This window comes from Mastigoproctus giganteus, chromosome 4, assembly GCF_048544385.1.
Source record: "Mastigoproctus giganteus isolate SK-2022 chromosome 4, ASM4854438v1, whole genome shotgun sequence".
NCBI classification, from domain to species: Eukaryota; Metazoa; Arthropoda; class Arachnida; order Uropygi; family Thelyphonidae; genus Mastigoproctus; species Mastigoproctus giganteus.
The window spans coordinates 133,267,553-133,283,737 of NC_143578.1; the positions used below are offsets into that span (position 1 = coordinate 133,267,553).

At 41.3% G+C, this 16,185-nt stretch overlaps 1 protein-coding gene across 4 annotated transcripts in view; it reads left to right on the forward strand.

Annotated features, from left to right (window-relative positions):
* Window positions 1–14,424: 14,424 nt before the first annotated feature.
* Keap1 (kelch like ECH associated protein 1) overlaps window positions 14,425–16,185 on the forward strand; it is a 239,474-nt gene continuing 237,713 nt past the window's right edge. For all 4 annotated transcript variants that reach the window (XM_090372932.1, XM_090372934.1, XM_090372933.1 and 1 more), the window contains exon 1: window positions 14,425–14,519. The gene's annotated coding sequence lies outside the window, so the exon portion shown is untranslated. The remainder of the gene's footprint in view (window positions 14,520–16,185) is intronic.

The window sequence follows — 16,185 nt, forward strand, 5'->3', positions numbered from 1 at the left end:
ATATTAAAAAGTGAACCCCACCCATCTTTGGCGTTAGGCCATCATCATGTACAGTAGCAAGAGCTAGTATAAAATTTCATTAATTTATTGGGGCCCAAATCTCTAGTCTCACTAACCTATGAATTAACGTAAGCGTTCACTCTCGTGATGCCCACAGCTGTGGCTGACTTCTTCGGAACTCCTCTGACCTTATGTAGTAGTCCAGGATAAAGAGAAAATTTATTTATTCATTCTTTTATATGCACGAGTGAAATTGTATTAAAAAAAAAAGGTTGATTTGGAACCTGGTACACATCCGGTTTACTAGACTGAGGAGGCTACGTCACTGCAGTGATCGACAACTTTCGCTCCTCCCACTTGCCTACGTTCAGCTTGTGTCACGTGACACCTTCCGTCCTCCCTCGCTGCCCCACCCCACGCCGAAGCGTCAGTTATGAACGAGCTCCAGTTTCCGCCATGCTGAAGCGACCATCAGTTGTCACGTGACCGATTTCCGAAGCATATTTGCGACAAACAACGATGGCGAAGCGGCGTGAAAGCTCATGCCGGCCCACCAACAACTGCGTGTCGGCGTACCAGTTTCCAAATTTACGTTGATCGCAGGACAACTGCCGATAATTGCACACGGCGAAAGTAGCAGACATGCTGGAGTACAAAATTCTACGGATGCATTGCGATGATCGCAGGAGAACTACGTCACACATGTGGGAAAACGTTCGGTTATCCGTTTAAAATTTATTTAAAATAAATAAATGCACAAGGCATAATACTTTAAGAGTTTGGTATCTATATAATATCGGTGTTTAGAATCACCATAGATAACTCTTAATAAACTACAAAGTAGTTGTTGTAGGCATCATTTGTTCTTTCTCATATTGTGCTCTGCCTTCACGACGAGTTGCCATGATATTGCACTACTTCGAATAAGTAACTCTTCACTGGGTGGTGGTACTCAACTGAGAATAAGTAACAATAGTCTTCTCTTTTAGTGAAGAGTTACTTATTCGAAGTAGTGCAATATCATGGCAACTCGTCGTGAAGGCAGAGCACAATATGAGAAAGAACAAATGATGCCTACAACAACTACTTTGTAGTTTATTAAGAGTTATCTATGGTGATTCTAAACACCGATATTATATAGATACCAAACTCTTAAAGTATTATGCCTTGTGCATTTATTTATTTTAAATATTGACATCTACACCTCTTGGCATCTCTCATATTGTGTGATTAACTTCACAACTGGGTCGTCATGTCTGCAATACCAGGGTACCTGCCCACCCACTGACGATAGGCTGGATATAACGTTCTTCTTTCGTATAATCGCCTGACGAGGTTGTGCTGCTTCAAGGTCCTTCTAGATCGTAAGTTCTTAGATTAAGTTGTTTTTTTTTGCTGACCCTGCGAAAGTTTCCAGGGTGGGATTAGTGCCTGCGGGCACAACAATTGTTACTTTTTTTTTTTTTTTCTTCTTCTCTCTCTACAAAATGAGTTTCTATATACGTGAGAGGACCTTGGAATTCACTCTGGATGCAGAGTATGAACCGAGCCAAGTAATTGAGGGTTTAGCGAAAAGCGTAAATTTATCTAGATTACAGGGGTTCACCCTCCTACCCTTGAGGAAATACCAGGTAGTTTGTAAAGACTGCGTGACAAGAGACACATTGCTGAGGGGCTTCCCTTTTGAAAACCAAGTGATACACCCCCATTTGGTGGGTAGTATCAGGAAATATATCACCATAGAGCGTTACCCAATTGAAATGCCGAACACATATCTAAAAACTTCATTAGAAGCATATGGAAAAGTCTCGAGAATAGAAATGCACGCGTGGGAGGGCTTTCCAGAGCTGTATACGGGAAAAGTAACAGTGCAAATGGAAATGAGAAAACCAGTTCCAAACATCATCTATGTAATGGGAAATCGACTACTTCTGAATTACAGAGGGGTAGAGAAGAGGTGCTTAAAATGTGGCAGCCTGGATCATTTAGGCGCGAATTGTACAAATGGGCGTTGTTTCAATTGCAAGGAACTGGGGCACATCAGCAGTGACTGCCCCAAAGCATGCAACAAATGTGGGGAGACAAGCCACAAAGCGGGAAGCTGCTCAATTAGATCATATGCAGATGCCATCAGAGGAGGGGAAGAAAAAGTAGGCGAAGAAAATTCGGAAAAGGGAAATATGGTCATTTTAAGGCCACAAGGAGTCATAAAAAAGATACTGTCAGCTGAACCAGTGAATCTAATTACAGGAACAGGGGAAGAAAAAGGGGTTATAGACATAAGTCAAGATACCCCCACTTCAATGGAAATAGTGGAAATAGCAAGAGGTATGAAGAGGGGGGACAACAAAGACGAAGAAAGTCTAGAGGTAGAAGGAAAAAGAAAGAGGAAAGAGGAAAAAGGAAAGGACACAATACAAGATCTGAATGAACTAAGTTCAGATGACTCCGAAACAGAAGGGACATTAGGCGAGGGTAGTGACAAATTACTGGGGGTGGAGCATTTAAAAAAATACGTGCCAGTAGGATCGGAAACATTAACTGTTAAATTAGAAGAATGGGAACAGCGGCTAGGAAAGCCGAGAATAGTGGTAGAGGATGCTCAAGGAGGTAAAGTAAACAACATCCAATTCATGTGGAGAGACATATTTTTTGGAAACTTAGCAGGACAGACGGTACTGGGAGTAGTGCAGCAGCTAAACAATTCCCGAATCTCATGGTTATTAGGACATGAGCAAGAGTTAGGCAGAACCTTGTATGCTCTAAGCGTATCTCTGACACAATAGATCAGATTTCTACATGGTAATCATAGGTACTTGGAACATAAGGGGTTTTGCTCAAGGGCATGCTCAGCATCATGTATGGAGAAGCATGTTGTTACTAGGGGTAAAAATTTTATTCATCCAAGAAAGTCATTTTTTTAACAGTGTCCAAGTGCGAAAATTCCAGAACAGATACAAATGTCTAAGCTTCTGGAGTTTTGGCTCAAGCAATTCCAAGGGGGTAGGCATCATAGTCTTACCACCGGTCATAGGAAAATTCTGCAATCTTCAAAGGGACATAGAAGGGAGAATAGTCTGCATTGACTGGAGAATAGGGTCGCACACAATAAGACTGATGAATGTATACGCACCAAACACCGCTCCAGAGCGGAGGCGGATATTTAGTAGTTTACATCTTTTTATGGTGGGGGCCCGATTGATTATACTAGGAGGAGACTGGAATTGCGTGTTAGACCCAGTTAAAGATAAGACAGGTACGGGGGATCCAACAACTGGCACAGAGGGCTCCTTGGAGCTCAACAGCTTGAGCTTAAAACACGACCTGATAGATATATGGAGAAAGAAATATCCCATAAGTCACGGAGCAACCTGGTCTAGGGGAATGGTAGGGACCCGCATTGACCGGTTCTATGTCCCAAGCAAGATAGCAGATAAAATAAATCGGGTAAGACATATTAACATTTCGGGACCCCGCACAATAACAGATCACAAATTAGTTATAATGGACTTTCCACTAAGCCTAACTGTAGAACAGGGGAAGGGCCCCTGGAGGTTAAAACCGGTGCTCTTGCAAGGTGACCCGCAGGATATTAAAAGACTAACACAGCTTTTGAGAAATCATAAACACTGGACAGAAGGGAGCTGGGTGCACTACAAAAATTCAATAAAAACAGCTTTTCAAAAATTAACAAGGGAAAAGCACCTGGAAAGCAAGAGAGAGCTAAGACACCTGTATGAAGTTCGGAGACTCCTAAAGTCTTGTCAGGCTGATCTGGGGGAAAGGGAAATACAAAAAGAAATCCTGTCGCTATTAGAGAGGCAGGCAGAAAATGAAGCTATCCAGATGCGTATATGTTACAAGAAAGCTGATAAGTCGTCTGCTTTCTTCTTTAAGCAATTCAACAGATCACGCAGAGACAGCAGTTTAATCCATCAAATACAGGTAGGCCCACACCAATATCAGAACACTAGTGACATCATTAAGTGTTTTGCACATGCTTACAAAGAAATGTATACAGCATTTAAAGGACCAGGTTTACTAGAAAGCTGGGAATTACCAGGGTTCTTGGCAGTTCATAGACATGAACAGGATCAACCTATCTCCCTGAGTGAACTATCATCAGCATTGAAAGATATGAAAGGAGGTAAAGCGCCAGGTCCAGATGGGCTAACAGTGGAATTTTATAAGAGGCATTGGGAGGAAATTGGGCCAGTCTTGGCCGTCATTTTCTCCAAATTCTTCTCGGAAGGGGCTGTCCCCAAAGAATTTATAGAAGCCCAAACCATATTTCTCAAAAAACAGGGTAAAATGGGGAAAGAAGTGGGCGAGTGGAGGCCAATATCACTACTAAATACAGATTATAAGTTGTATGCCAAAGTATTAAACGCCCGACTCAAAAGGCATTTAGGGCACATCATAGGTCCCAATCAAACATATGCAATTCCAACAAGATCTGTGATGGCAAATCTGTCATTTCTAAAAGATTTGCAGGTATACTGCAAGCAAAAACAATACAGTGTAGTGGTGGCTGTACTGGACTTGGCAAAGGCCTTTGATAAGCTTTCCCATGAATACCTTAAAAATCTGCTGCATACGGTCCGAACGGGTTCTTTGCTAAGAACAGCCATCATCAGTCTGTACAAAGGGGCACAAACCACTCTTTTGATTAATGGCCACAGCTCGGAGAAAATAGAACAGGAACGAGGAGTTAGACAGGGGTGCCCACTAAGCCCTGCACTATTCTCGCTGGCATTAGAACCCATATTAAGGCAATTAGCTATTTCTAAAAACATTAGCGGGGTTCATCTTCCTGGCCCACACTCTGATTGCAAATATGTAGCACATGCAGATGACGTGATCCTAACTTTGGCGGATAGCAGTTCTCTACAAAGAGCGCTGGAAACCTTCAGTCATTTCAGCCTATCCAGCGGCCTATGTCTAAACAAAAGCAAGACGAAATGTCAACAGTGGGGAACTGAGGCTCCAGTACAATTGCCAGCAGGCCTCACATTCTCGACAACACCTATAACCATCCTAGGGGTTCGCTTTGTGAAATATCCGGTAGTATCGTGCCGGCAATTACTAGATTCTTGGGAGGTCGCTCTGTCAGAGTGGAATCTGGGGATGCTATCTTTCTCCGGAAGGGTATGTATTATGTGGACGATTCTGATACCGATGCTGATGAATACTGTGTCAATTACATCATTTAATTACTGCGTGCAGAAAAAGCTTACTCGAAGACTATTTAAGTTCTTTTGGAACAGCAGACAGCAAGAAGTGGCACAGCAGAAACTATACTGCAGGAAGTGTGAGGGAGGTTATGCAGTACCACGGTTAAAGTGGTTAAGGTGGGCATATGTGTTAAAGCACATTTGGACTGCCCTACGGGGAGCCCATGCAGCTGCTGCCTTAGCAAAGTACAATATGGGAAGGTTTACTAAACTACTAGGAGAGGAGCACACTGGTCCAACAGTAGAAATAATAACACCCTTCTACAAATTGGCAATCAAACACTTACAAGAGTTATCTGCAGGGGGTTTGCACATGGGAACCAAGCTTAAGATTTCGGAAATATACTGGAAGCTATCCGACATGAATACACCGCCAGTACCGGTGCCACGCAGTTGGCTGAGACTAGATGTGACTCAGATGTTGGACAACCTACACCATCATATAGGTTATGAGTCACGGAAGGACCTGGCATGGAGAATAATACACGGACACCTGCCAGTGGAGAAGAACAAAGCCAAATTTCGAGGGCACACGAATGTTGAGTGTTTTTTCTGTAAGGCGTGTGAAACAGTGGAACATGCATTCTTCTCTTGTCCGGTTACTCAGCGCATCTGGCTTAGTGTACACAAAACAATGGGAATACCACGCTTGACCAGGGAACAAGTACTATTCTTACAGTTCCCGGCCCCCATTTCCAGAGCAACACGCATCCTGATATACCTCCTAAATGAAGGTAAATATCAGGCCTGGAAAATCAGGAAAAGAAAAGAAGGAGGCTCTGCACAGGAGGTGTCAAAATGCACCCTTCGAACGATGCATGGTGCAATAAGAAGATTTTTGCTATTAGAATTACGACAACTTGGTAAACAAAGATTCCTACAATTATGGTGTTTCCCCACACCTTTATGTCGGCTTATAGATGACAACATATATGTGCAGCTTAGATGGTAATGATGAGGCTAGGCTAGGGAAGCGTATGTACCAAACAGATTAGTTTAGTTATTAGAGGAAAGGGCCCAAGCCAGCTGCAGGCGTTTGGTCTCTCTCCCAGATGAACGGCAGCCGAGCTTTGAAGGCTGCATGAAGCAACAGGAGTGTGGAAGAGGGGGATGACCCTAGAACCCATGTAGGGCAAGCCAACTCCAGGCGGCCGCCAACCAGGTGGTCACATGGACTGGGCCTTCCCCGGAGTGTGTCAGTGGGAGATTGAGCAGCCCAATCGGGTTGAGGTGAAAGATATGAGCGGACAAGGGTGTCTGTCCCTGTCTGCTCATTACAGGGAGTTTTTTTTTTTTTTTTTTCAGCGATACAGGCCGCTAGGCAATCCCAAAGCAGGATCCATATAGGATCCTTGAAGGTAGTTTCCATACAAATATCTGGAAATTGGAAAACATGTCTGGTCTAACCAGCAAGCCTACCCACCCACTGATGAAGGCCAAATAGCCAGAAACATGTAGGACTCCGATTGGGTAATAAATATCCCCGTCAGGGGGACACATTGCCCATTCGGGGCAAGGAGCTTTGAATTCAGGTGAATAACAACTAAAAAAAAAATCCCTTTCATTCTTCGACGGCATGTTTTTTCCTCTCCTTCTCTTACTGTCACTTTCCTACCTCTTTTTTTCTTTGCTCAGCCTAATAGGGATATTGAGGATAACGGACATCTTTATCCAACACCTTTTTCAAAACAGTGCTGACTGGGTGGTGGTACTCAACTGAGAATAAGTAACAATAGTCTTCTCTTTTAGTGAAGAGTTACTTATTCGAAGTAGTGCAATATCATGGCAACTCGTCGTGAAGGCAGAGCACAATATGAGAAAGAACAAATAATGCCTACAACAACTACTTTGTAGTTTATTAAGAGTTATCTATGGTGATTCTAAACACCGATATTATATAGTTTAAAATTTATATACCGTAATTTCTTTCTAAAAATTATTCACACATGCGGGAAAACGTCACACATGCGGGAAAACTACGTCACACATGAGGGAAAACGTTCGGTTATCCGTTTAAAATTTATATACCGTAATTTCTTTCTAAAAATTATTAGGACACACCAGTAGGTGAATTTTGTTTTCCGAACTCAGTAATGTAAACTTAAAATTAAAAGAATAGACTCACTTACCAGATGTCGCCGGACTTTTCAATCCTCATCCATAGGTGGATATAACGTGCACACGGCTTTTAAAAATTCCTTCATCAGATCGGATGACTCTGAGTATTTCCGACGCCACATGTATTCCGCCAAGTAAGAATCAAATTGATCCTCAGCAGTCCGGCACGGCATCTGTCTCTTGATCGCACTCCATGATCCCTCTATACTGTTTGTGTTTTCTCCTGTTTCAGGATCGCTGAAATGAAGCGAGTGATTTATCGCTATATGCGTAAATCCTTCATCCCCTACGCAATCGTAAGCCTTCCAGCAATCAGATACTATTGTAGTACCCGGCAAAATGAAAGACTTGATGATGTCTAGCAGGACATCTTTACTCCTGCTCTCAACGACCCTGAAAAAACACCGTGTAGTGCCTCTTTCAACACCTCCAAAAACCCATTTGCCATTTACATGTCTTCCTCTGTTGTATTTCCTTTTACCAAATTTGCTCTCGTCGATTTCGACCACAACATTTTCGCCACCTATTATGCAACTTTTTCTCACACAGGCATCAACACACACCTCCCGACAAAAGCTACGCCAGTCACAAACGGTACTGGAACTAACACGCAAATCATGTATTGCATATATATCTGTGTTATGCAAACAATTCTTACAACCAAAATAAAATATTCGGACAATGATGTTAAAATAAAAACGACGCTAGTTTGTTTTTTTTAAGATTTCGCGGCACACTAATGTGCCGCGGCACACCCTTTGAAAAACACTGGTATAGTGAACGGTACTTTACTTTGGTGACTCCTTCGTAACGTGATTTGATTGTACACTGAACCAATTGTAAAGGGGGGGGTACATTGTATTTTTAACTATGTACGTAAAACTTCGGATAATGATGGGGCAGTCGCTTAATCGGGCCAAAATACACTAGTCCCAATTAACCGGAATCGACTGTATTTTGAAACAGGAGCAGATGTTTGTTTATTCTCAAGTCCATAAAGGTATAAATATTAGTACTCTTTTGGGGGTTTTAAAAATGTCACTATTTTTTATCAAAAAGAAATTTATAAATTATTTCCATGTTCACTTTGTATAAAAATAGTTTGAAATTTCTAATAAATATTTCATTTAATATGAATTTCTTATTTTCATTTCGATTCGTTATGCTTGTATTTCACTATGTACGTTAGTGTACGAAATTTAGTATTTGCAGCATTTCTCAGGAACATGCTCAGAAGTTCACTTACAGCTTCAGAAGATTTAAATTAGAGAACAAGTTTATAATAGGTTTTAATATACTGAAATTTAACGGTTTATACAAAAATTAATATTTTCTTCCTGTTTTTTTTTCTTGCTCTGTCCATTACTGTAGGCATACACCGTTTACAAACGAAGATATTTCGTATATTACATGAATTAAAATTTATAGCAATGCAACTGTTTCATGTTCAGCATCTTTTGCTTCGTTTTTGGCTTTTGTGCAAGTTTCGCACATCTGGATCTTCGGTTACGCCTAATAGCCTGGTAAACTTAAAAAAACTTTTCTTCATATTTTCTCCAATGGGTAGCTTAGTATAGTGGGAACTTACTCTCTACAATTACTGTCTAACCAGGGAATTTTGTTGTTAAGGGCTAGATTTGAAATTCTATCTAAATTAAATTCTGTTGAAACCGTTAACTTTTTATTCTTATTTCACGTGTCGTTCTATTACGTGTTATATTTCACGTAAAGAACAGTTGTTGTTGCGTGTAGTGCGTCAACAGTTGTTGTCACGGTAGACTGCTCAAACTGCTATTTTTTAGCACTTAAAATTTTTAAAACGCCAATATTAAAAAAAAATTGCATATCAAATGCAGTTTATTCTGAAGAAGTCAACTATAGTTTTAATATAAACTGCAATAGTTTTATGAAAAGACTGATGGCTCATCCCACCTTAATAATGCATTAAGGTGGGATGAGATTTAATTTAACGAAATTTTAAAATAAGCGCAAGGAAACAGAAGTGCACTACTCCGTCCCTGGTTGTCATAAAGTAGAAAATAGTTAATCATAAAAGAATTGATGTTGCCAATAGTCGTGACGACAGACTTTCGATAAGTTATAACGTCTTCAGTAACGCGTGCTGTATTTTAAGGAATTTTCTATACTCTCGTGATGCTCTTTGGGACACGTGGGAATCTCAGATGCGAGATGTTCCAAGCCGAGGAAAGTTGTTTGTTTGGGTGGTTTTTAGGAGCATTAGCAACTAAGGCCATATTGCTCCGGGATATGCGGTGGTCATTCTCTGACCTTTCCGCATCCTCCGTATTTGGTGGTGACGGGCTCGAACCCCGGTCTAATCAAGAAGCGTGTTCTGCGCACTCTGCTCCTTCCCACCTGGCTACGGAAGCGCCTGCCGAGGAAAGGTGAAAGGGAAGTTTTGCTTTTAGGATGTTGAGATTAGTGTTGTGTCGAAACCATTCGATAATGAGGGCTTCATATTGAAGAATTTTGTGGCTGGTTTTAAGTCTTAAAATGGTGATCAAGTATATGGATCTTGAGGTGTGTGATGTCGTGTACCATTGTTCTTCTGGCCATTTAACCGCCAGACCCCTGCTGAGGCCCGACGTTGCCCACACTTCGTCCCGTGGAGGTAGATCATGTACCCAGTAGTTGTAGTTTACTCTGACGGGTCCTGCCACCTAGTTTCCTGAGATTTCAGTGGCTAGGACCTAAAAAAAAAAAAAACGTTTGCGTGGGTTGATCGCTAGGTTGAAAGACCGAAATATGAGCGAACTTAATTTGGAACTATTAAATTTTGACCTGTGGGGTATACGCTTGTGAGCAAGATAGAGAGGGAGAGGACTCTGAAGATTGGGGGGAGAAAGACAGAAGAAATGGGGTCAATAGAGAAGACGACCCCATTAAAAGTCAGTGGGGCATGCCCATGCCCCACCAGGAGAAAATCAGGGTTGGCGAGTAGGGGAGGAGGTATGAGGGGCAGCCTCCTGCCTCCTTCCCTACCGCCGAGGTAGAGTGAAAGAAAGATGGGTCCAGCAAGAGCGCCGGCACCGATTGCCATTATGGCTATATGGTGTATGTTAGTATTGGAGCTGTGGTCTGCGCAGCAGCACAATGATATCGTCACCGTCCTCCGCAGACCGGGTGGAAAAGTCCCGGGTTCGAATCCCGCCGATGACGCGAGGAAATTTAATGGGCTTTTTTTCACCCCGTGGCTGAGTTAGTTGGTCTCAATGGTAGATAGCAAGGTTTTTCTCCCAGAAAACTAGGGTTTTTCGTCCAGCAAACAGACAAATCGACCAGAGAATACACAAAATTAACAGACATAAGACACAGCACGGCAGATGAATTTAATTATTTGGGTGGCCTAAATATAATAGTTTGGTTTTTTTTAATTTTTTTTATTTTTAGTAATGGAGCTGCATAGGTGTTTATGGCTTTAACTGTGTTTCCTCCGTTCAATTTTGCCTTTAGCAGGCTTCTGAGTCTCTGATGATATATTACGGTTAGGCACTTCTTGATTTCCTTGTGCTCTAACTTTTGAGCCTGCATCATCCGTAGGTATTTGTTGGCCTCTCCTTCTGTCAAAACTTCGATCTCTTTACCAGTGAGCAGCGGATACTTTCCGCCGACTAATTTTCCCTGATGCGGTGTGTGAGTCTTGCCTTTCTCTAGACCAAATTCCATCCTGGTGTCCTTGCTGAATTCTTCGGTAATCTGGAATTGCTTCTCGGTTGCCGTGTAGAGCTTGATGTCCTCCATGTACATCAGGTGGGTGAGGGTGTACAGGTTCTTTCTTTGAGGTTATATCCATACTTGCTGCCGTTAAGCATGGTGGATAGCGGGTTTAGTGCTAGACAGAACCATTTTTTTCCCACTTTCACACAATTTTAGGTACATTCTCATGATATAAACAATTTATATACAAGATTATATACAGTTTTATAGACATTATCATATATATATATATCCATATAAGGTACTGTATGTGTTTTCTTATATCGGGGTGGCTCCTAGGCCTGAGCCCATTCCACCTTTGTACTCTGTTATGGTGCAGAAACTCTTCATAATGGACCTGAAAAGTGCTAGTATATGTGTCCAATATTAATGTGTGTTGTTTTGTTTGTGTCAGGCTATTATGCCACCAGGGTGCAGCCAACGTATGGGCAGCTGCTGCTTGGTGCCCATCCCTAGCACCGGGCCTGGGTTAACAGTCCTCCTGTACCGGTGTTATTACCACCGAAAATCTTGCTACACAGAACCACAGTGGGCTCAGAGCATCTCCCTGAAAGGTTCCTCTTCTGATGGGGACTGTGATGTTCTCGACCTTAGTGGTGGTACCCCATTTCGCCATTGTTGCTCCTAGGAAGTTTTTCTCTATCCGATTGAGCTTGTAGATGTTCAGCTCCTCTATTAGCCAGCTATGAGGTACGGGGTCGAAGGCCTTGTGGTAATCGATGTAGTTCGTGTATAGGTTGCGGTGCTTCTTGTGGGCTTGCTCCATAACTGCGGCATCTATCGTTAATTGCCCCTTGCATCCTTTGCTCCACCGCTTGCATTCTTTCTGTTGTTCGGTCATTATGTTCTGACTCCCTAAGTGGTCTAATATCTTCTTGGTTATGCTGCTGGTCAGGATCTTGTACATCGTTGGGAGGCAGATGATTGGCTTATGCTTCGCCGCGTTTCATGTATCTTCGTCTTTAGGCCTCAGATTTGTGACTCATTGAGTGAGAAACTTCGGGATTGTCTCCGGGTGCCTTATCATTCCAGTGAACTGCTCTGCTAGGTGCTTGTCTGTGCAGGTGATCTTCTTGTTCTAGTAGTTGTGAATGTTATCAATTCCTGGGGTTCGCCAGTTGTGGGTATTCCTGATCGACAGTTTTACTTCTTCTTCTCAAATCTCCCACTCTCTCATCTCTTGTATGTCCTTTGTTTTCTTCCGTTGTACTTCTATCTAAGGGACTCTGCTTTTATGTCTTACTTCATTGCACCAGATATTTCCCCAGAATTCCTCGATCGTCTTCTTCTCGGGTGGTCCGTTTCCTGCTTTCTCATCTTCACCCAGTTTACTGTAAAAGGTTCTTTGTTCCTCATCGAAGATTCAGTTGTTTATTTTCCTTTGGGATTTCTCTTTGTATCAGCGTAGTCTCTTGCTGAGTGCGAGGAGGTTCTGCTTCAGTGTGTCCAAGTATTATCCTATTATCTGGTCCCATGTTTGCTGTGGACGCTGTCTCTCATGAGGATGCTCTTCACCTTTCCAATCAATTTCTTACTTCTGTTACCCTGTTGGTACTGGGTCAACTGACCTATCTTGACTCTTAATTCTTTTATCTTCTGCTGAAGTCTTCTTTCCGTTGCGGAAAGAAGACTTCAGCAGGCGGTTCCTTCTATTTTCGGTTCTTCTGCTGCTGGTCTGTCGTTTATTTTCCATTAATCCTAGTGGCTGGTATGGCAGCACAGTATACAGCAGTGTGGATAGCCTCCAGCGTTGTACCATTCTTGTCAAGGTAATGTGGCATTATTTGCCGATTGAGTTGGTCTGTTACTCTCCACAAGATTTTATTTGGCCTCTGCTTAGGTATCACGTTGGTTCTTGTGGGGTCCATTTCTTCGAATTCTGTTAGGACCTTCTTGCACTCGTCTAATATCTAATATCTTCTTGGTTATGCTGCTGGTCAGGATCTTGTACATCGTTGGGAGGCAGATGATTGGCTTATGCTTCGCCGGATATCATGATTTCGTCTCTTTCCACTTCAGCTACTCTGTGTTGCATTTCTTCTTACTCTTCCTCCTCTGATATGCTGTTCTGTCTCTGGTTCCTCATTGACCATATTCTTTGTGCTTTGTAGTTGATCGCTCACATCCTGCTTGATTTTTTCCAAGATGGCAGGAGCTATTAGGTTCTTCGTGACGATGGTCCTTCGTTGGTCCGCTAATCACTGTTCTGTGACCTGAATATCCGGGAATCGTTCCAACCACTTGGTATGTAGTCGTGACCTGTACATTGTCAATTTTTTTTGGGCTGGTGCAGCATAAGCCTTAGGCTTCCTTGTACCATATGACTAATAATAATAATAATAATAATAATAATAATAATAATAATAATACAATCCTGATTTCCTCGACTGTAGATCAGTGTTGGATTTTCAGTGCAACCCAGAGACGATGCAGCAGAGTATGCAGTGGACTTTAAAATCGTCACCAAAGCCGAGAACCTTTCATTTACAGAAGTCCAGGATCAAGTTGATGCTGATCATACCTTTCAATAAATAGGATGGATTAACAAGGAATTTGTATATGAAGGAGAGAATGTTAATGCTGTGTTCTAAGCATAGGTGCTAGAAAGACAATTAAATTACATTTTCTCTGGTGAAGCCAAAATTTCGAGAGAAAGGCAGCTGGTTCTTGTTGCATGACAATATCTCCGCTCATTTCGCGTTTGTGAAGCATTTCTGACAAGACATGGCACTGGACGGATCATCCATCCATCCCCCTACACTTCGAACTTGCACCAGCGGACTTCTTCCTCTTTTCCAAGGTGAAAACCTCCCTCAAACGAAAGAGATTGCATGATGTTGAAGGCATAAAAAAAAAACCATTCTGCTTTGAAACTTTTAGATTTATATCTTTTATAAATGAAATTCTGTTGATATTAAGGTGCGTTATTACTACAAAAAAAAAGAAAGAAAAAAAAGAACCGTGACTTCATTTTATTAGCATTAGTAGAGGCATTTGATGCAAGAAAGCAAGCTTATGCAGCATCAGCCAAAAAAAAAACAAAAAAAAAACCCCACTACTACTTCACCCCTCCGTTCGTTCAAAATACCTGTCCAGCTGAGCCTTAAACTTATTTAGGCTATCAACCTCCACGACAAGGGATGGAAGTCTTATATAGAATTTATTCTTAGAATTTTTAAAGTTCTCCGAAATACTAAAAAAACACTCAGTAAAAATAAAAATAAAAAATGCTCATTTAACGCGATGAGAATGTATTGAATAATTTATTGAGGTTATTTAATTAAGAGTTTAAGTTTCAGAACACTTAGGTGTCTTCGCTATACAAAACGAGCGTCTGCAGTGTTATTTAAAGGGAGTAGTGCTAGTGACCAGTATTTCGTTTATCAAGGGCTGTAATGACAGGCCCGCTTTTCCATTATACAAATAAAGGTGATTTCTCTTTCTCCCCCTTTTTTTTGTTTGTATTATAAAACTTCAGTGCGAAAATTTTTTTATTAAGTATCGGCTACGTCTGGTTAATACCAGCTTCAAGAATTTAGTTGGAGTTTTGCAAAGTACCCTTCATATCAGTGATATTAAACTTAGATTGAGCGAGCGAAAGTAGCATCTTATGCATAATGGATTAAATTGACTATAAGGCGATTTTAATTGGACTGTATAATATTAAGAATTAATTTTGTAAGACATGTTGCCACATACAGAAACCCATGAAATAAACATCGGTATTGTTTTTTTTCACTGGTCCCCATTATGTTTTTTTTTTTTTTTTTTTTTTTTTTTTGGAATAATAGGTTGAATGTGAAAGAAAAATGACAGGAGAGGGAATAATAATAACCGTTCCAACCAGAATGATAAAAAAGAAAAAAAATCCACTTTTAATTATTTAAATTATTTCTTAGCTTCCGAAATCCAATTTGTGTTGGTTGCTAATCACAATTTAACCCTTGTTACCGATTTAGCAATATTCTTTTTTGCAAAGGGCCCTCTTTGTGCATGTGTTTGTTATTTGAAATTCCCCCGAACCCCGCTAACAAATGGACCTAAATAAGGCCCGCTGGTGGAGTCATTACGAGAACTGGATATATATTTTATTTATTTATTGAATAGTATTTTAAACAGCAGAATCTAACATCAAATCATTTAGTTGGTAATAAAAGTAGGAATGATTTTTTTTTATGCATTCTTCATTACTAGTATGATTAGCATTATTAGAGGCATATGATGCAAGAAAGCAAGCTTATGCAGCATCAGCCAAAAAAAAAAACACTTCCACTTCATCCCGAAATACCTGTCCAGCTGAGCCTTAAATTTATTTAGGCTATCAACTTCCACAACAAAAGATGGAAGTCTGTTCCACGAATCAACTACCCACTGGCTAAAGGCAAACTTCCGCACATCTATCCTACAACTGTCTTTCCTCAATTTGAATTTATGCCCTCTCAGATGATTATTCTGAACAAGAGGAAGAATCCCATCAGCATTGAGGATGCTCAAACAATTCAAGGCTTTATACACCTCAATCAGATCACCTCACAGGTGCCTGCCTTTTTTTTTTTTTTTTTTTTTTTATGAGAACCCCAAACACGAGAGGTATTAGAACCTATAGTACTTAGTACCGTGCTTGGGTTGGAGGTTGAGAAGACGGAAGAAGATATTTGTTGACATTGGACTTGAACTTCTGTAGATTGTAATTTTCAGGAAATACGTATGAAGGAAGGTTGTTCCAGAAAACGGCAGTTGAATGAATAAATGAGGAAGATGAAAAGTTGGTTCTGTGGGTTTGAAGTTGGACAGTAAATGGATGTTGGCTGGTGGCGGCACGTGTTCGGACTGTTTTGAAAGAGAGAGAGCGGGAATTATAGAAGCCAATTCAGAAGAACAGTGCCCGTGGAAGTATCTGTAGAAGAGGCATGCAGCAGAAACAGTACGTCTATGAGAAAGCGAGTGGAGAGACTCTGTTAGAGATGAATCATTAATTAACCTAACTGCCCTCTTCTGAATGGAATCAAGAAGCCTGAGAGAGGTTTTGGGGGCACCACCCCAGATGTGGGAACAATATTCCATGGCAGGGCGGATTTGCGATTTATACAGAGTG